We start from the raw sequence: 22732 nt of genomic DNA on the forward strand, positions 1-22732 counted from the left end.
CATCAATTTTCTTATTCAAGAGTTCTACCTGATTAGAGAGCATGGTGACCAAATCAACTTTATAAATGTCGGCTATTTTCGTTGGCTTTGTCCTCATGACTTGCCACTGATAGTTATTCAGTGACATCTCCTCTATAAATTCATAGACATCTTCAGGTGTCTTATTATTGATGGTTCCTATAGTGGATGCATCAATCATCTGCCGAGTCGAAGGATTCAGGCCATTATGAAACGTTGGAACCTGTAGCCAAAGCGGTAACCCATAGTGAGGGCACCTTCTCAAAAGGTCCTTGTATCTCTCCCATGCATCGTAGAGTATTTCTAAATTCATCTGCACAAAAGAAGAGATACCGTTACGTAATTTAGTTGTTTTAGCCGGCGAAAATTATTTTAATAAAAACTTTTCGGTCATTTGTTCCCAAGTAGTGAGTGACCCTTGTGGTAACGAGTTCAACCATTTTTTAGCCTTATTCCTTAACGAAAAGGGAAACAACCAAAGGCTAATGGTGTCATCAGAAATGCCATTAATTTTAAAGGTATCACAAAATTCTAGGAAATTTGCCAAGTGAGCACTGGGATCCTTGTCCTGTAAACCATCAAACTGAACTAACTATTGTATCATTTGAATTGTGTTAGGTTTCAGTTCAAAATTATTTGCAGCAATTGTAGTTCTAACTATACTTGACTCAGTTCCTGTTAAATTAGGTTTAGCATAATCATACATAGTGCGTGGAACAGGATTCTGATTTACTAGATCAGTAGCAATCGCAGGAGGTAGCGGATTTTCTTGGTTTTCAGCCATCTCCTCAGTTTTGGTTGAAGTATCATCCTCTTGCTCGTCCTGTGTGTATCTTAGCCTTCGCCTTATTTCTCTCCAGTTCTTGCGAATTGTGCGGTCAATCTCACTGTCAAAAAGTAGTGGTCCTGACGAGTTTCTTCTGGTCATAAATTAGAAAAACCTGTCACAAGAAAATAAATGAAGAATTAGAAAAGAAAAGAAAATAAAAACTTAAATTGCGAATAAAGTAAATGGCTAAAGTAATAAAAATCGAGTTTTCCTAATATCCTAGTTCCCCGGCAACAGTGCCAAAAACTTGATAGTGATATTCGTGACAGGTTTTAAATATTTATAATGAATCGTTCTTGAAACTAACTATTATCACGATGAAGGCAAGTGTACCTATCGAACAGTAGTATAGCTTTAGCAAGACCGGATTGTTAACCCAAAGGAACTAAAAGTACAAGTAATGATCGTCTTTTTATTTTCCAACCTAGGAATAATGGTGTTTGTTTTAACTAACTAATTAACTAAACTAAGAATTCACAGAAAATAGAATTGGGGAATTACTTTGGAAAAAACGATTGAATTAAGATAATACCTAAGGAAAATCCACCTAGACTTCACTTGTTATTTGACTCTGAATCGGACGATTTATTCATTTGTCTTGATCCGTAGAAATCCCTAAGTTATATTATTATCCCTCTCGAGACTAACAACATCTAACCTTAGGCTGAATAATTGAAATCTCTTTCTCATTAACTCCCTAGAGTTGCATTAACTCGATCTATGGATCCCCTTATTAGGTTTCACCCTAATCCGACAAAATCTTGTCACCCTATCTCTAGGCGCGCAATCAACTCTGCTTAATTATGACAAATGTACTCTTAGACAGGGTCTATTCCTCCTCTAAATAAGAGCTTAACTTGAATCAATATCCTGGAATATCAAAACAAGAATTAAGAACAAGTCAAATAATTATCATACAATTCAGATAATAATAATAAGATTTGTCTTAGGTTTCATTCCCCTTAGGTATTTAGGGGTTTTAGTTCATAACTAAAAAGGTAAACATCTCAGAAGAATAATGAATACAAAATATAAAGAAAAGCCCAAAACTCCTGAAGGGAAATTGACGAGAGATCTTCAGTCTTAATGATGAATCTGGCTTCTGAGATGGATCAATCAGCTTTCCTTGAGCAGTTCCCTGCTTCCTTCTCCGTGTGTCCCTTCGTTTAAGTGCCTCCTCAGGTGTTTAAATAGGCTTTGGAATGCTAAAGAGCCCTCAAAATTGGCCTTTTCCAAATTGGACTAGTGTGACACGCTCGTGTGCGATTGCTTAAGGCCGTGGTCAAGGCTGTTAAATGGGCACGGACGTGTGATCTACCCATGTAAATCATGCTTTGACCATGCCAAAGGGACACGGTCGTGTAACATGCCCGTGTGAGGAAGTCCAGGCCGTGTTGTTTTCCTATGCAGGTCTATTTTCTCTGTTTTTGGCCCGTTTCTCACTCTTTTTATTCTCCTATGCTCACCTAGTTATAAAACATGAAATTAAAGGATTAGAAGCATCGAATTCACCAATTCTATGGTGAAACCATCCATAAATACGTTAAGCATGGGGTAAAAATATGTATAAATTACGGTTTATCAATCATCAAGTAAATCATTTCAGTTTACGTCAAAGAAATTCCAAGATGATTTTAGCCGTTCAAAAGTTAATGTGGGGCATTTTAGTAGAGATCGTGCTAGATCGCATTCGAGTTTCAGAGCTCCGGCTACTTCTATTGCTAGTGTTGGAAATGTCAGATTCGATCACCCTGAGTGAAAATACTGTGGTAAAAGACATTCTGGCAATTGTAGATTGTGTTGGAACGTCGGTGCCTCCAAGGCGCAGCGGAAAAATAAAACAATTAAAACATTCCGGCGATCCAAACCAAGGATCCGTGTGTAAGGAATGAATCGGGGTGATAAAAAGGGTTTTGAAATTATCGAAACTTCAATCTGAGTAGACAACGATGCCTAGGCAACAAGAATGCTGAACCACTATCGAACCAAGCCGCAACCTTTACCGATGTCGGCCTCTACGTAGTCCACCCAATTGACAATGAACGGTAGAAATCCCAGAAAACTATTTTCAGAGAGTATTTTGCTAAACGGCGACTAGACCACCTTGTATATTTTCAGGCTCATTTTTATATATACTTTTTAGAGGTTTTACCCTTTCTATATATAACTCCCTCTTAATTGGTTTATATTTATAACGAATTTTAATTCATTAAAATTAATCCGAACATAATAATTATCATTCATATAAATATAATAATTTTTAACTGAAAAATTATAATTACATTAATTATAATAAAGATTTCGGTAAACTATATTTATTTAAACTTATATACGAACTAAATTCATATATCAATAAAATTATGTTCTGATTATGTGTACAACATCCTTGTACATATAGTATGTTCAACAATTTGATTGCCCAACTAAATTAATTCTATAATTAATTTAATTCATGTGACAACCAAGCAATATACCAACTATGTTTTACCTCGTTCATTTCAACCATAGGGTGTGACCCTATAGGTTCTTGTAACGTTAGTAGTAATATTAGAACGAATCTAATTTTACAAATAATGAGTGGCATCTAGCAATGCATCAATGCTACCTAAGTTACAAGAAGTCATGATTCGACATAACGTTTTGTGATTAACCTTTCATGCATTAATCCTTAAGTCCTATATCTTTGGAATGGACACAAGTCATGGAATAGTCACACTTGCATAGTCCATCCCATGTTTCTTGATACCTTGAGTAGATTATGATACACAAATAAGTATGACATCTCATATAAACTTATTTGAGCATGGCCATGCATTTCTAGCCTCACTCAATCAAGTGGCCTGAGATATTACTCCCATTATGTAGGAGGGACTTATCCTATATTCATCAACTATATCCCTCAACATAGATTGTGGTATATCCAACATCAGTCTTTATAGAACAACTAGTTACGATGTTTGTTTGACTGTATCAAAATATACAACTCACGATGTTGGGATAAAGATGATCTCAAGTATGAGGATCATATACATATTAATCACTATGAGTAATGTTGTGACAATTACATAATAATCCAAGAAACATACTCATAGCGGGTCAATCCAATATGTTGTTCTCTAATACACATATTCATGCATTGATTCTGAGACTCCATATCAATGACAACTCTTTATCATTAATCAACTACATGTTAGTCTTAATGCATTATTATTGTCCTAGCCAACAATAATACTTGACTAAGGATCTTTTAAGAATAATCATATTATTCTCAGGACATTATTACAAAACAGTTTATTTATGCACACAGAAAAGAAACTGAAATAATAATGGCAACGCCTTATTATTAATAAACATGATAAACCAAGTATGTTATTACAACCATCTCGTGATTGATCTTTAGGCATACTCTTACAGATTGTATGATAGGTCTTGTTTCAAATGTCGATCATTAGACCATTTCATCCGTGATTTCCCTGAATCTATTGAGCAAGAAATTGAACAAAATCCATGGCCAAGTGTCAATGCATCCCGTGGTAGACCTCCTAGAAATATAGGTAATGTGAGTGGCAGCCAGAAGGGAACTAAAGATGCTGCTATTTGATCTGAGGCTAGAGCACCTGCCAGAGCCTATGCCATTCGAGCTCGTGAGGAAGTTTCATCTCCAGATGTGATTATAGATACTTTTACACTTTACAATACTTCTGTGATTGCATTAATAGATCCTAGATCAACACATTCATTGATACGTGATATTCTTAACAGGTTTTAAATATTTATAATGAATCGTTCTTGAAACTAACTATTATCACGAAGAAGGCAAGTGTACCTATGGAACAGTAGTATAGCTTTAGCAAGACCGGATTGTCGAACCCAAAGGAACTAAAAGTACTAGTAATGACTGTCTTTTTATTATCTAGCCTAAGAATAATGAGGTTTGTTTAAACCAACTAATTAACTAAACTAAGAATTCTCAAAAAATAGAATTGGGGAATTACCTTTGGAAAAATGATTGAATTAAGACAATACCTAAGGAAAAATCCACCTAGACTTCACTTGTTATTTGACTCTGAACTAGACGATTTATTCATTTAACTTGATCCGTAGAAATCCCTAAATAATATTATCATCCCTCTCGAGACTAACAACATCTAACCCTAGGTTGAATAATTGAAATCTCTTTCTCATTAACTCTCTAGGGTTGCATTAACTTGATCTATGGATCCTCTTATTAGGTTTCACCCTAATCCAGAAAAATCTTGTCACCCTATCTTTAGGCGCGCAATCAACTCCGCTTAATTATGACAAATGTACTCTTAGACAGGGTCTATTCCTCCTCTAAATAAAAGCTTAACTTGAATCAATATCCTGGAATATCAAAACAAGAATTAAGAACACAAAATTAAGAACAAGTCAAATATTTATCATACAATTCAGATAATAATAACAAGATTTTTCTTAGGTTTCATTCCCCTTAGGTATTTAGGGGTTTTAGTTCATAACTAAAAAGGTAAACATCTCAGAAGAATAATGAAAACAAAACATAAAGAAAAACCCAAAACTCCTGAAGGAAAATTGAAGAGAGATCTTGAGTAGTTCCCTGATTCCTCCTCTGTGCGTCATTTTCTCCTCCTCCTCTAGGGTGTATTTATAGGCTTTAGAATGCCTAAGAACCCTCAAAATTGGCCTTTTCTGAATTGGACTAAACTTGGGCTCGACAGGGACACGCTTGTGTAACACATCCGTGTGCGATTACTTCAGGCCGTGGTCAAGCCTGTTAAATAGGCACGGGCGTGTGGTCCACCTGTGTGAGTCGTGCTTCGATTCTGCCAAATAGACACGGCTATGTGGTCTGCCTGTGTGAGGAGGTCCAAGCCTTGTTGATTTTGTACGTTGGCCCATTTTCTCGTTTTTTGGCCCCTTTCTCGTTCCTTTCACTCTCCTATGCTCACCGAAGTTTAAAATATGAAATTAAGGCATTAGGAGCATTGAATTCCCCAATTTTAAGTAAAAATCATCCATAAAATGTGCTAAGCATGGGATAGAAATATGTATAAATTATAGTTTATCAAATACCCCCACACTTAAGCATTTGCTTGTCCTCAAGCAAAATCCTCAACTCATAATCAAAATAAATTCTTCTCAACTTTTAATTTCTATCGATAATATCTCAGAATAATCCATAGGTAATCATACATTGAAAATTCAACTAAAAGAACATCAAAGTTTCAAACATTCCAAGTTGAGTATTTTATCATGAAACCATAGGTGTCTCCCCTCGTCAAAGTAATTACCTTTGATTCAAAATGTCACAGAGTTTCACATCCTCATTAAAGATTCACTCAAATCACTCGAGGTTTTGAGGATAATAAATGAAGCACTCAATAGTCAATAATGAAAAGTCATTACCAAATATGTATACATGTATTTTTTTTTCAACAAGTCAAATTCAAAATAGAATGAAACATAGCTAAGCAACTATTCCAACTCAAATCTCGACAAAAATAGGGATCAAATTAATTTAGGGGATTTCAACAATAATGAGTTATGGGATAATATTGAGGGTAAATTAATGAATGGGTTGTTAGGCTCAAGGGGGTTCACTAAGGGTTAATTGTGAAGGTAGGCTTTTATGGAGTCAGTGGGTTAAACCTAAGTGCCTTTATCATTTTGACATATCAAATCAAATGATGTGGTCTTGACATGCATAATCAAGCAAGTTCTAGAATAGCAATTCAGTACTGATGCACTCATAATGAAAGTGAGCATGAAAGAAATAATAGATGCTCTAAAGGCTCAAGATCTCACAAAAATTATGGCTTTTTGATGTTCAAACTTGTGAATTTCAACTCAAGGTAATACCTAAACTTGGGGAAACAACCTAAAATTTTAAATTCTTAAAAATCAACTTATCATGCTTAATTCTCTAATGTCTTAAAGTTTAAATAAACAATGCATATCTCTACATCCCCTCGATCGATAATGTTATCATCTGTTGGGACTTTGCATATGTCTACATCCCCTTGATCGATAATCTCTCGAATAAGATGGTAGCGCCTAAGTATATGTTTGGATCGTTGGTGAGATCTGGGTTCTTTTACTTATGCAATGGCTCTATTGTTATCACATCGGAGTTCTATAGCATCTAATATGCTAGGCATAACCCCTAGTTTAGTAATGAACTTCTTGATCCAAACCGCTTCTTTTGCTGCCTCACTAGATGCAATATACTCAGCCTCTATTGTAGAATCGGCTACTATACATTGCTTTGAACTCTTCCAGCTCACAGTACCACTATTAAGGCAAAACACAAAACCTGATTGCGATCGAGAATCATCCTTGTCGATGTGGAAGCTGGCATTAGTGTAACCTTTTACACTTAACTCTTCCTCACCTCCATATATTACGAACGTATCCTTAGTTCTTCTCAAGTACTTAAGGATATTCTTGACTATGGTCCAGTGACCTTCACCGGGATCTACTTGGTACCTACTCGTCATACTTAAGGCATATGAGACATCTGGACGGGTACATAACATGGGATACATGATAGATCCAATAGCAGAAGCATATGGAATTTTACTCATGCGTTCTCTCTCTTGTGGAGTTGTAGGACACATTTCCTTCGAGAGTGAAATACCATGTCTCATAGGTAGGAATCCTCTCTTAGATTCTTCCATATTGAACCTTTTCAATACTTTATCTATATATGTACCTTGACTTAGACCTAGTAGTCGTCTTGATCTATCTCTATAGATCTTGACTCCTAAGATGTAAGTGGCTTCGCCCAAGTCCTTCATAGAAAAACAACTTTCTAACCAAGTCTTAATAGACTATAAGGTAGGTATGTCATTGCCCATGATAAGTATGTCATCCACATACAGTACCAAGAATGTGATTGTGTTCCCACTAACTTTCTTGTAAACACATGGCTCATCTTCATTTTTGATAAAACCAAACTCTTTGATTGCATCGTTAAAACGAAGATTCCAACTTCGAGAAGCTTGCTTTAATCCATAAATGGATCTTTATAACTTACATATCTTTCCAGCATCCTTTGGATCGACAAAACCTTCAGGTTGTGTCATATACACATCCTCTTCAAGTTTCCCATTAAAGAAAGCTATTTTGACATCCATCTGCTAGATTTCATAATCATGAAATGCAGCTATGGCGAGCAAGATCCTGATGGATTTAAATATAGCTACAGGAGAAAAGGTTTCATCATAGTCAACACCATGAATTTGGAGAAAACCTTTAGTGACTAATTGCCCCTTGTATGTTTGTACATTACCATCCATGTCGGTTTTCTTTTTGAAAACCCACTTGCACCCTATAGGTTTAACCCCTTCGGGTGGGTCAACCAAAGTCCAAACTTGGTTTTCATACATGGAATCCATCTCAGATCTCATGGCCTTAAGCCATTTCTCAGAGTTTGGGCTCGCCACCGCTTCTTAATAAGTCCTAGGCTCATCTTGATCTATAAGAAGAATGTCACCATGCGTTGTAATGAGAAATCCATATCTCTCAGGTGCATGACGTTCTCTTAAAGATCTATGCGGTGGTTGTGTTTCTACAGCAGTTACTTGTTCCTCAATTTCTTGTGGAATTTACTGTTGTTCTATCTCTGGTTCAGTGGTATCTTGTGATTCTCGAATTTCTTCAAGTTCAATCTTTCTCCCACTTCCTTTTCTAGAAACAAATTCTCTCTCTAGGAAGACACCAGTCCGAGCAACAAACACTTTGTTCTCAGTAGGATTAAAGAAATAATATCCTTTGGTTTCTTTCGGATACCCTACAAAGATACACCTTTCAGATTTGGGTTCAAGCTTAGTAGACGTCAAGCGAGCAGCCCTTAAACAAAAAGGGCTTCACATCTTCCTTTCTTTATTGAATTCCCTTTCGGATACCCTACAAAAATACACCTTTCAGATTTGGGTTCAAGCTTAGTAGACGTCTGACGTTTAACATAAGCTTCACAACCCCAAATTTTCATAAAAGACATACTGGGACATTTCCCAGTCCACATCTCATATGGCGTCTTTTGAACGGATTTAGATGGAACACGATTTAGTGTGAAAATAGCTGTTTCAAGTGCATGTCCCCAAAAGGAAGTCGGTAGATCAGCGTGACTCATCATGGATCGAACCATGTCTAATAGAGTTCGATTTTTTCTCTCAGAAACTCCATTCCATTGAGGAGTACCAGGAGGAGTAAGTTGTGAGACAATCCCACATTCCTTAAAAAGATCATCAAACTCTAGGCTCAAATACTCTCCACCTCGATCAGATCGAAGTGTCTTAATAGTTTTGCCTAGTAGATTTTGTACTTCATTTTTGAATTCCTTGAACTTTTCAAGGGCCTCAGATTTAAAGCGCATGAGATAAACATACCCATATCTACTGAAATCATCAGTGAAAGTAAAGAAGTAGTGAAATCCACCTCTGGCTTGTGTATTTATTGGTCCACATACATCTGAATGTATTAAGCCCAATAAATCACTAGCTCGTTCACTTTTACCAGTAAAAGGAGATTTAGTCATTTTTCTTAATAAGCAAGATTCACATACTTCAAATTGTTCAAAAACAAATGAATCCAAGAGACCATCTTTATGGAGTTTGGATATGTGTTTCTCACTTATGTGGCCCAAACGACAATGCCAAAGATAAGTTTGATTTGCGTCATTTATTTTAGATCTTTTAGTATTTATGTTGTAAATGGAATTCGTTTGATCTAAAATATAGAGGCCATTAATCAATTGTGCTGAACCATAGAAAACATTATTGAGATAAAAGGAACAACAATTATTCTTAATTATTATCTCAAAACCAATTTTGTCTAAACAAGAAATTGAAATAATGTTTTTAGTCAAACTGGGCACAAAATAACAATCCTCTAAAATTAAACCAAGTCCACTAGGCAAAGATAAAGTATATGTTCCCACAGCGAATGCAGCAACTCTTGCTCCATTTCCAACTCGCAGGTCCACATCTCCTCTAGCCAAAGTCCTACTCCTTTGTAGTCCCTGTACAGAAGTACAAATATGAGAACCACAACCAGTATCTAATACCCAAGAAGTAGTAGTTGATAAATTAATATCAATAACATAAATACCTGAAGTAGACGTTCCGCTTGCTTTGGCCTTCTTGATTTCCTCAAGATAGACAGGGCAGTTCCGCTTCCAATGTCCAGTCACACCACAATGAAAATAGTTTCCTTCCTTAGACACCCCACCTTTAGGTTTCGGTGTAGCCTTTCCCTTTCCAAGATTGGGCTTACCTTTGCCTTTGGGCTTTGTCGGGACTTTAGCCTTTCCCTTGCCCTTGTTGTTACGGACCATCAGTATGGGCTTGGGTCCAACCTTTTTCATGTTGCCTTCAGTAGTTCGTAACATACTGAGCAACTGTGGCAGAGTCTTGTCAATTTCATTCATATTGAAATTGAGGACAAACTGGCTGTAACTATCCGGCAACGATTGCAGAATAACATCAGTGGCCAACTCTTGGCTAAATGGAAACCCAAGCTTAGATAGGCTTTCAATATAACCAATCATCTTAAGAACATGAGGTCCTACTGGCTTCCTTCAGCCAGCTTACATTGGAATAGAGCCTTAGAGATATCAAACCTCTCTTGCCTTGCTTGCCCTTGATATAGTTCTTTTAGGTGCTCGATCATATCATAAGCAACCATATCCTCATGTTGCTTTTGAAGCTCAGGATTCATAGTGGCAAGCATAAGATATCCAACGTCTACCATTTCATTGATATGCTTCTTGTAAGCATCTTTATCAGCCCTCGAGGCAATTGCCGGTGGTTCATCAGGAAGTGGTTTTTCAATGACATATAATTTCCGTTCTTGTCTGAGGACAATCCTCAAGTTACGAAACCAGTCAAGAAAATTCAAACCATTCAATTTGTCCTTCTCAAGGACCGGTCGTAATGAGAGTGTGTTAGTGTTTGCAGCCATAATATATCTACAACAATAAAATATGCATGTGAATAAATTTACCAAGTTTATATCAATCATTAAAAGGACTTTATTAAATGATGTTCCCATAATTTTATTTCAAAATTAATAACCCTCATATATTAATTTCAGAAAGACTTTCTTGAAAGTATTTCTAGTGGGTTAAGGATCCATATTTCACCTCCTCTTAAGTCAGCTTTGGCTTTACTCTCAAGATTATGGTTATTTAGGTAAGCAACACTTGCTAATTGCATCATATGTAACTCCTACAATTTGGTGAACAACTCTTGTTCTAATCATCTTATGATTTAGCCAAATTACTTGCATCTAGGTTTCTAATCCTATTAGAGTAGCCTAGTTAAGTCATTAACCAATTTTTAACCAGCGAATATCACTTGTTTATTCTTCACGTTTAACCAAGATAAATACTAGTACTTCACTTTGGCAAAACCTACATGGTATTGATCGAGGCCTGAACGAGGGCATAAATTGGAAGGCCATGTTGACTTAATATTTTAATAGAGGGATTTTATTAGACTGTTACATCTCACCAATTATGGTCTACTTTAGTCCATTTAATCTTTTAATTGATTTCATCAATTAATGGGGTTTATTATTACCAAATTTGCATGCTTTAGACTTCCATAGCATCTCATACATGAGTAAGTAAAGCAATAAATAAATGCAATAGTTATAGCCCATAAACTATGGTGGTTCAACCCAAGCCAATGGGAGAACCAAAAGGGAACCTAAAGGTGTCAGCCGTTTCACAAGCTGTCGATCCACACTAGTCAGCCCATCTTCTTTCTCGTCTAGTCCACAGCAACTTTTACAAATTACAAAATTCAGAAACTCGTTTTACATACGAGGGAGTAAGATGAGAAGAGAAATACAAAAGAATAGTACTAAGGCATGACACGCAGGCCGTATTTATAAAATTTAACCTTTTATCAAATGGGTCATCGGGCTATAACTATGCATTTCAAACACCGTGCATTTCAAAAATAGCATATATCATTCAACGTTTTTGTCAAGTGAAATATTAAAATATCCTTTCAACCTTTTTATGGCCCATTAAGTTTTATTTATTACAAAACATACTGGAAGATGATGGGGATCTAAAGGCGGGTATGGACCAGGGGTGCGGGGCGGAGCCCCGCGGTACAAAGTGCGAACCCCAGTCAAATGAAACCTCACAATTTGATAACTTTTATGAACATAATCGTGTTTTTAGAATTTTAATCCTTGAGGTTTCATACCGGAACAACCCTTGTTCCACTGGCCAGTAATCTGTTACTGGAAATTGTAAATGCCACCCCTGCTTCATCACAGATTTCTTACAGTTAACAGTAAAAACATAAAACTGAATAGGCCATAACATCATGATTAACATTTAATCACTTATCAAAAGGAAAAATAATCAGATTCTGCTTAAACGATTTAAACAGAAAAACATAATAAAATTAAAACATGCATCTCATACAATTGCATCACCCAAGTATTTAAACTCGAGTCTGTATCACACAAGTGGCTCCGATACACTGTTGGAACGCCGGTACCTTTAAGGCGCAGCGGAAAAATAAAACAATTAAAACATTCTGGCAATCCAAACCAAGGATCCATGTGTAAGGAACGAATCGGGGTGATAAAAAGGGTTTCGAAATTATCGAAACTTCAATCTGAGTAGACAGCGACGCCTAGGCAACAGGAATACTGAACCACTATCGAACCAAGCCGCAACCTTTACCGATGTCGGCCTCTACATAGTCCACCCAATTGACAATGAACGGTAGAAATCCCAGAAAACTATTTTCAGAGAGTATTATGCTAAACGGCTACTAGACCACCTTGCATATTTTCGGGCTAGTTTTTATATATACTTTTTAGGGTTTTTACCCTTTCTATATATAACTCCCTCTTAATTGGTATATATTTATAACGAATTTTAATTCATTAAAATTAATCCGAACATAATAATTATCATTCAAATAAATATAATAATGTTTAACCGAAAAATTATAATTACATTAATTATAATAAAGATTTCGGTAAACTATATTTATTTAAACTTATATACGAACTAAATTCATATATCAATAAAATTATGTTCTGATTATGTGTACAACATCCTTGTACATATAGTATGTTCAACAATTTGATTGCCCAATTAAATTAATTCTATAATTAATTTAATTCATGTGACAACCAAGCAATATAACAACTATGTTTTACCTCGTTCATTTCAACTATAGGGTGTGACCCTATAGGTTCTTGTAACGTTAGCAGTAATATTAGAACTAACCTAATTTACAAACAATGAGTGTCATCTAGCAATGCATTAATGCTACCTAAGTTACAAGAAGTCATGATTCGACATAACGTTTTGTGATTAACCTTTCATGCATTAATCCTTAAGTTCTATATATTTGGAATGGACACAAATCATGGAATAGTCACACTTGCATAGTCCATCCCATGTTTCTTGATACCTTGAGTAGTCTATGATACACAAATAAGTATGACATCTCGTATCAACTTATTTGAGCATGGCCATGCATTTCTAGCCTCACTCAATGAAGTGGCCTGAGATATTACTCCCATTATGTAGGAGGAACTTATCCTATATTGATCAACTATATCCCTCAACATAAATTGTGGTATATCCAACATCAGTCTTTATAGAACAACCAGTTACGATGTTTGTTTGACTGTATCAAAATATACAACTCACGATGTTGGGATAAAGATGATCTCAAGTATGAGTAATGTTGTGACAATTAAATAATAATCTAAGAAACATACTCATAGCAGGTCAATCCAATATGTTGTTCTCTAACACACATATTCATGCATTGATTCTGACACTCCATATCAATGACAACTCTTTATCATCAGTCAACTACATGTTAGTCTTGATGCATTAGTATTGTCCTAGCCAACAATAATACTTCACTAAGGATCTTTTAAGAATAATCATATTATTCTCAGGACATTATTATAAAATAGTTTATTTATGCATGCAGAAAAGAAATTGAAATAATAATGGCAACGCCTTATTATTAATAAACATCATAAACCAAGTATGTTATTACAACCATCTCGTGATTGATCTTTGGGCATACTCTTACAGATTGTATGATAGGTCTTGTTTCAAATGTCGATCATTAGACCATTTCATCCGTGATTTCCCTGAATCTATTGAGCAAGAAATTGAACAAAATCCATGGCCAAGTGTCAATGCATCCCGTGGTAGACCTCCTAGAAATATAGGTAATGTGAGTGGCAGCCAGAAGGGAACTAAAGATGCTGCTATTTGATCTGAGGCTAGAGCACCTGCCAGAGCCTATGCCATTCGAGCTCGTGAGGAAGTTTCATCTCCAGATGTGATTATAGATACTTTTACACTTTACAATACTTCTGTGATTGCATTAATAGATCCTAGATCAACACATTCATTGATACGTGATATTCGTGACAGGTTTTAAATATTTATAATGAATCGTTTTTGAAACTAACTATTATCACGAAGAAGGCATGTGTATCTATCGAACAGTAGTATAGCTTTAGGAAGACCGGATTGTCGAACCCAAAGGAACTAAAAGTACTAGTAATGACTGTCTTTTTATTATCTAGCCTAAGAATAATGAGGTTTGTTTAAACTAACTAATTAACTAAACTAAGAATTCTCAGAAAATAGAATTGGGGAATTACTTTTGGAAAAATGATTGAATTAAGACAATACCTAAGGAAAAATCCACCTAGACTTCACTTGTTATTTGACTCTGAATCAGACGATTTATTCATTTAACTTAATCCACAGAAATCCCTAAATAATATTATCATCCCTCTCGAGACTAACAACATCTAACCCTAGGTTGAATAATTGAAATCTCTTTCTCATTAACTCTCTAGGGTTGCATTAACTCGATCTATGGATCCTCTTATTGGGTTTCACCCTAATCCAGAAAAATCTTGTCACCCTATCTCTAGGCGCGCAATCAACTCCGCTTAATTATGACAAATGTACTCTTAGATACGGTCTATTCCTCCTCTAAATAAAAGCTTAACTTGAATCAATATCCTAGAATATCAAAACAAGAATTAAGAACACATAATTAAGAACAAGTCAAATATTTATCATACAATTCAGATAATAATAACATGATTTGTCTTAGGTTTCATTCCCCTTAGGTATTTAGGGGTTTTAGTTCACAACTAAAAAGGTAAACATCTCAGAAGAATAATGAATACAAAACATAAAGAAAAACCCAAAACTCCTGAAGGGAAATTGAGGGGAGATCTTGAGTAGTTCCCTACTTCCTCCTCTGTGTGTCCTTTTCTCCTCCTCCACTAGGGTGTATTTATAGGCTTTAGAATGCCTAAGAACCCTCAAAATTGGCCTTTTCCGAATTGGACTAAACTTGGGCTCGGCAGGGACACGCTTGTGTAACACGTTCGTGTGCGATTACTTCAGGTCGTGGTCAAGCCTGTTAAATAGGCATGGGTGTCTGGTCCACCCGTGTGAGTCGTGCTTCGATTCTGCCAAATAGACACGGGTGAGTGGTGTGCCCGTGTGAGGAGGTCCAAGCCGTGTTGATTTCGTACGTTAGCCCATTTTCTCCTTTTTTGGCCCCTTTCTCCGTTCCTTTCACTTTCTTATGCTCACCTAAGTTTAAAATATGAAATTAAGGCATTAAGAGTATTGAATTCCCCAATTTTAAGGAAAAATCATTCATAAAATGTGCTACACATGGGATAGAAATATGTATAAATTACGGTTTATCAAATACCCCCACACTTAAGCATTTGCTTGTCCTCAAGCAAAATCCTCAAATCATAATCAAAATAAATTCTTCTCAACTTTTAATTTCTATCGATAATACATTAGAATTATCCATAGGTAATCATATATTGAAAATTCAACTAAAAGAACATCAAAGTTTCAAACATTCCAAGTTGAGTATTTTATCATGAAACCATAGGTGTCTCCCCTCGTCTAAGTAATTACCTTTGATTCAAAATGTCATAGAGTTTCACATCCTCACTAAAGATTCACTGAAATCACTCGAGGTTTTAAGGATAATAAATGAAGCAGTCAATAGGCAATAATGAAAAGTCATTACCATAGGCTTGCATGAAAATAAAATCTCCACCACTATAAATTAAGATAAAACATCAATCAAAAAGTCTTTAGAGGGTTGTAACGTGGCTTTGGTTAGAGGGTGTAGTCACAAGCTGAAAGAAAAGGTTATAATCGAGATTGAATTGAAAAATTTCCTAACTAGAAAAATGACTAGTCATCAATTGCGTACAACAAAGCTTTTTCTCAGAATATGGAATTTAACTACTTAAGCTCAGAAGATCACTACTACTAATATGTATACATGTATTTTTTTTCAACAAGTCAAATTACAAAATAGAATGAAACATAGCTAAGCAACTATTCCAACTCAAATTTCGACAAAAATAGGGATCAAATTAATTTAGAGGATTTCAACAATTATGAGTTATGGGATAATATTGAGGGTAAATTAATGAATGGGTTGTTAGGCTCAAGGGGTTCACTAAGGGTTAGTTGTGAAGGTAGGCTTTTATGGAGTGAGTGGGTTAAACCTAAGTGCCTTTATCATTTTGACATATCAAATCAAATGATGTGGTCTTGACATGCATAATCAAGCAAGTTCTAGAATAACAATTCAATACTGATTCACTCATAATGAAAGTGAGCAAGAAAGAAATAATAGATGCTCTAAAGGCTCAAGATCTCACAAAAATTATGGCTTTTTGATGTTCAAACTTGTGAATTTCAACTCAAGGTAATACCTAAACTTGGGGAAACAACCTAAAATTTTAAATTCTTAAAAATCAACTTATCATGCTTAATTCTCTAATGTTTGAAAGTTTAAATAAACAATGCATGAATGCCTATGTTTTAATTTAAGATATATCAATAAAAATCATAAATCAATCAAAATTTATTCTAAACGTGATATGAGAGCTTTTCAAGAGAACAAGGCAATCATTTAGGGATTTTTCTGATAGTGAAATGAATACCCCCCCCACACTTAAGATGTACATTGCCCTCAATGTACAAAGATAGATATATACAAAAGAATATAAATATAAGATAGGGGGAGAAGTGAAACTTCCTAAGTGATGAATGAATTTCCTTGAATTGGATTTTTGGAGAATAATCGGCGTGAGGTTGGAGGAGGATACTCCGGTGGTGGTAGAGGTTAATTAGTCCATAAGTCCTACACCAAAAGAATATTATATCTGGTGGTAGCTATGGTTATGGTCGAGCAGGACATGGCAGTCATGGAGAACCTTTCCCGGTGGAGTTTTTAGTTCCTGTGCGAGGATGAGCTTTGGAGCTCTTTCTAACTATGATAAAATCAGAAACTTTTTAAGGGATATTAGGAAGAATAATTACTCATAAAGAATTAATCGAGATTTGTTTATAAAACCTAAAATAGTAACAAAAAGGAAATAACATTTAAAAGTTAAAGGTAAAATTAATAACAACATAAAATAAAAAAAATAAAAATAAAGATAAAATAAAATTAAAAATCATCATCGCCGGATGGTTCGTGAGGTGGTGGTGGCGGCGATGAGATGTGGAAGTGCTAACAAATCTGCTATAGAGTAGCATCAATGTTATCAAATCGTTGAAAACACTGCTGCTCGAATCGAGTGAGGCACTCAGAGATGTCAGCATATGAAGTCGCCGCATGAACTAGACGATGGGAGCGTGGTGGCTGAGACACTGGGCCCTCATGTTGTGGAGGGACATGCCTTCTCCTCGGTAGATTGGACGAGACGATATTGAGGAGGGTAGGTTCCTTGGCGCTTTTCAATCATCCTCATGCTTAGTATGCTCGAGATGCCTTGTTGAAACATCTGGCCAATAAGGGTCAAGGATGATTCTTGTGCCGCAGTGTTGAGGAACTCGAAGTGTCACGCTAGTCGAGTCACATAAGGGCCAATACAGATGACCCCCTTCCGATGTCGCTCCGTCTAGCGGCGAATGGCAAGGGCGATAAAGTAGGTGAGGTCGAAGACATTCTCATGCGACATACACCATAAGTAGTAGACGCCGTAAGTGGTGACGGCGCCGGTGCTCTCTCTCTGCCCTGTCAAGGTGTGAGATAAGATAGAATGTAAGTACCTCAAGGATAGAGGGAGAGCTAATGCCTTGGACCGACTGGCGTCGTAGGTGGCCGAACGTGGTACTAGTGCATCCCAGCACAGTGAAGGAGAACGATGGATGTGGCGGTAGAGAGCATGTAAGTCATTCTCTTCCTTGAACTCCTCCGTATATAAGCCTAGTGCAATACCGAATTCTGGGATGCTTAGCTGGCGGACTAATTCTCCTAGGCGAAATTAGACCGTGCCGGGATCCTCGTAGTTTTCCATTATGGTCTGAAGATGAAACGTTGAGCATAGTTCCATCGTGAGCTCGAGATATGTTGGCTCGATGATCCCAAAGAAAAGCTCCCAAGGGTCAGTGGTTAGGAGGGCCCGAATCGCATTAACCAACTAAACTTGTTCTATTACAGCCCAGTCTTTGCAACGGCCCGCAATTGAAGGTCGGGCCCAGAGTATTTGGAAAACTTCTTCTTGGGGCCCAATGGGGAACTGCAGGAAAGGGTGATGAATTTTTGCGGTAGGACCCGAGGAAGATGACTCTCCCTTCCTTTTCTTTGATGCAAGGATGGCCGTTTTTTTACCACGTGAAGACGACATTGTATACCAGCAATATAAAAAAAATAAATAGTAGGTAAACGAATTTGAAAAGGGAAAAGCCATGAATTTGAACTAACAATTTCAGCCAAAACTACTAATACTAACCAAACTCAACCAGAATAATCAATTTGATAGCATAATTTCGTGACATTAGCATGGTAATAGCATGAGAATGAGCATAGTAATGGCACGGGTATGACAATAGAATAAGGCTTTCCTAACAACTCGATTCAACATGAAATGTATGATAAATAACCTAAGAATGCAAACTAAATGGTAGAATAATGAGAAAAATGAAAATATTATGAGAAGAATAAAGATTATTTTGATAATAAGCATTAGAAATAAGTAAAATAGAAGTGAAAAGAGTAAACAAAAGCCAAGGGAGAGAGATTGGGCGTTAAAAAAAGGAGTAAGGAGCGGTGCACGGGCGTGGTAGAGAGGCAGTGTAGACCTGCAGCGGCTAGGTTTAGGAATTTTGAGTGAAAAAAAATGAATAGTGCAAGGTATTATAGATTTTGGGACACACGGCCAGGGAACACGCCCGTGTTCCCCAATTTTTGCCCGTGAGATTTGAAAATTTTAAATTTGGGCGCATCTGACAATTAGCCTACGCCCATGTTCCTTGAGCGTGTGGGTGCACATGGCCGTGTCTGTCTTTGTTCGCTTCTCTCATGCCCGTGTATGTAGTCCCACGCCTGTGCTAATCTAACAGGTTCGACCACGGTTGCTTGGAACGGGCGTGTCGTATGCCCATGTTAATTTGACAGCTTTGGCCACGGTTTCAAGGCACGAGCATGTTGCACGCTCATTTTGTTTTGGCCGGTTCGCCCACGGCCATGTCGCACGACCGTGGCGATTTATCGTAGCCCATGCTGGGAAAACTCTTTGCCCTATTTCCACACGGCCTAAGGCACACCCGTGTGCTAGGTCGTGTCTGTGTGGGAAACCTATATGCAAGAGCTTTGTTAGTAAGTTAGGTCTTAAACACTAAAATTTAAAGAAGTTAATACAGTTAGTGCTCGGGTTACCTCCTGAAAAGTGCCTATTTATAGTCTAAGCTTGACTTACCTCTCCATTGAATGGTCATGGTGGTTCGAGGAGTTTATACTCCTCATTCCAGCTGTGAATCTCATCAAAATAAAGTTGCGGGTATTGTTTACCTTAAAAGTGTCGAACTTGGGATGACTTACCTCGACTGTACCAAATGGAAAAATGATAAGTACCGTAAGGGGAATTTCTTCATTTGGTTAGGCAGTGACAATGTGAGGATCTGTGGCATCTAATAAAACTTTATCTCCAGCCTTAAGTTGATTTGGAAAGGATTGTGCTTGTTCTGGCGTAGTTTTGGTTCATCGTGTGTTCTCGGGTTATGTGTCCGCCATTCATCCAGCTCCTCGATTTGTAGTTTTTGTTCTTCATGAATAGGTCCTCTACTATAGCTTGAAAATGGTTCATGTACTTCCTTCAAACTCATTTCCTGCAAAGTAGATTGCACCATATTGTCAGTTTTAGTAGAATGGTTTAGACAATCACCTTCAGTTTTCGATGTGTTGCTGGAATTGCGAGCTTGAAGGGTGATTGTTTTGTCTCCCACACGAAGTGTGAGGTCACCTGTGTCAACATCAATAATCGTTCTAGCAGTTGCTAAAAAGGGCCTTCCTAAAATCAAAGGAGTGTTGCTATCCTCCACTATGTCTAGAACAATGAAGTCAACGGGAAATATAAATTTATCGATTTTAACTAGCACATATTCAATAATACCCTTAGGAAATCTTATAGTTTTATCTCCTAATTGAATGCTCATCCTATTCTGTTTAGGTTTCCTAAGACCTAGTTGTTTAAATATTTTGTAAGGCATGACGTTAAATCTAGCCCCTAAATCAGCTAATGCATTATTAACATTTAAACTACCAATTAAGCAAGGAATTGTAAAACTCCCTGGGCCTTTCAATTTGTTGGGTAGCTTATTTTGAAGAATGGCTGAGCAAACTGCATTCAGTTCCACATGCGACCTTTCATCTAACTTTCGTTTATTTGCTAGAAGCTCCTTTAAAAATTTGACTACATTTGACATATGCGAAAGTGCTTCAATAAATGGTAAGTTAATATGTAGTTTCTTTAAATTTTTAACGAATTTACCAAATTGTTCATCTGAGGGGTCTTTCCTTGTCGCATTGGGGTATGGCACACGAGGTTTGTATTCTGTAATTACCGATTTCTGCTCATTGTGGTTGACCTCACCTTTACCTTTGCTTATCTCAGTTTCTTGCCTTGGTTCTGGTGCAGGTGTGACTAACCCTTCTTCATCTTGACTAGTAATCGTGTGACACCCCTAATTTGACCCTAGTCGGAAAGCGGTTTCGGGACCGCTAAACCGAGTAACCAAATTATTTGAACATGATATTTATTGTCTAAAATAAATGTGTGAAAATTTTAAGCTTCGATTTAGTAAATTTCATGTGAATTTAGTCAATAGGGCTTATGTGTGACATTTTTGAAATGTGATAGATCAAAACATAAGGACCTATTAGTGCATGTTGAAAAAGGGGGGACTTGCATGTCAATTTCCCCCCCCCCATCTAGTAGTGGCCGGCCATGACATTAGGATGGACAAAGGGTGATGGGCAAAACATGTCATAGACATGTTTTGTTGGTGCATCATGGGAGGAAACAATAAAATAAAGAGCATGGGCAATAAAATATTAGTGTTAGTAGGATGAGAAACAAAAAAAAAAAAGAAAGGATATGTGTGATTGTCCCCCCCCCCTTGCCGTGAGGTGAAGGAAAGAAAAACAAAAAAAAAGTGTTCATCCTTTGGTTCATCCTTGGCCGAAAATTTTAAGGAGGAAGGAAGAAGAAAGATTGAAGAGGTTCGGCCATGCATGTAACTAGGCTAAGGTATGTTTGATGATGTTCCATGAGATGCATGCATGTTTTAGTTGTTAGCTTGAGTTCTACCTAGCCCATGGTCTAAATCTTGCTATGTGATGGAAATGACACTCGGCCATGGATGCATCATTCTTGCTTGGTGTTGATGTTGTGTTGGTGAGATATCAAGTTATTTTTGTGACCAAGTTGAGATTTGAATTTTTGGAATGAGTAAGACTTTCGGTTATGTTGTTTTGTATGAGTAATGGATTGTTGAGTTCATGCTATTATGTATAAAATTGATTAAGAGAGGCTTGAGATAATTAAATATGCATGTTGGTGGTAAGATGAGCATTCGGTTTTTATCATGGAAGCATAGGAAGCTTGTTAAAGTTGAATTTTAGAAAAGTTAAATGTGTGTGTGCTTGTGCTAGTGCCGAATGTGCCTAGGGTGATTTAGCATTGAGTTTGGTGTTATATGAATTGAGTTTTATGGTTTTGGATTTTTAAGTGTTGTTAAATACTTTGAATAATATATATATGTGGCTTTGAAATGTGAAACTCGGCCAAGTGGTTATAAGCATGATTTTAGAGATTCAATGATATTCGGCCAATTTGAATAATTCATGGCACCCCAAGCAAATTAGTTTTAGATGTTAATAAATATTGAAATTATTTAAAAGCATATTACCGAATGTGATTTTAGTCAATGATTCGGTTATGAGTGCTGATTTGTTTTATAATTAGCCGAATGTGTATATGTATACTATGAGGTGGTTTAGCTTAAAGAAAATTAAGGTGCTCGGAAGGTGATCGTCGTGGATAGTTTAAGTAATGAAATTTAATTTCTGTTATGTAAAGTGATGACATTGCTGTTTGTAAATTTGAAGTTAAAAATTGTTGATTGAGCATCAAGAGCTTATGGAAACAAAGTCGGATCGTGGAAAAAGGGAAATTGGTCGAATAGTCGGAATTGACGTACATTAGCGATCGAGGTAAGTTTTAAGTATTAAAGCCTATAATGTGATTGAGTATGATATGTTAAGCACATATTAAAAGAATCATAACTATATTGTAAATTTTTATGCATATAGCCTAATGGCTATTATGAAGTATAGGTAAGTTATTGATATGATATGTTGCCAAATGGATATGATATTATGAAGTGCTAAAAGGATATGTCAGAAGAGTAAAATTGTGATAAACCTGCTCAGGATAGCAGCAGTAACATGACTTTAGAAAATCACCATAAATTGTTGGAGTTGAATGGGAGGCTGAATAAATTATGAAATTAAAGCTTAATGA

At 36.5% G+C, this 22732-nt stretch overlaps 1 non-coding gene across 1 annotated transcript; it reads left to right on the forward strand.

The window, feature by feature from the left end:
- Nucleotides 1-257: 257 nt before the first annotated feature.
- Nucleotides 258-364, forward strand: LOC121206562 (small nucleolar RNA R71). Its single transcript, XR_005901625.1, has one exon. It is a non-coding gene; the product is annotated as a small nucleolar RNA R71 (small nucleolar RNA).
- Nucleotides 365-22732: the final 22368 nt, after the last annotated feature.

This window comes from Gossypium hirsutum, chromosome A01 (assembly GCF_007990345.1).
Source record: "Gossypium hirsutum isolate 1008001.06 chromosome A01, Gossypium_hirsutum_v2.1, whole genome shotgun sequence".
In the NCBI taxonomy this organism is placed as follows: domain Eukaryota; kingdom Viridiplantae; phylum Streptophyta; class Magnoliopsida; order Malvales; family Malvaceae; genus Gossypium; species Gossypium hirsutum.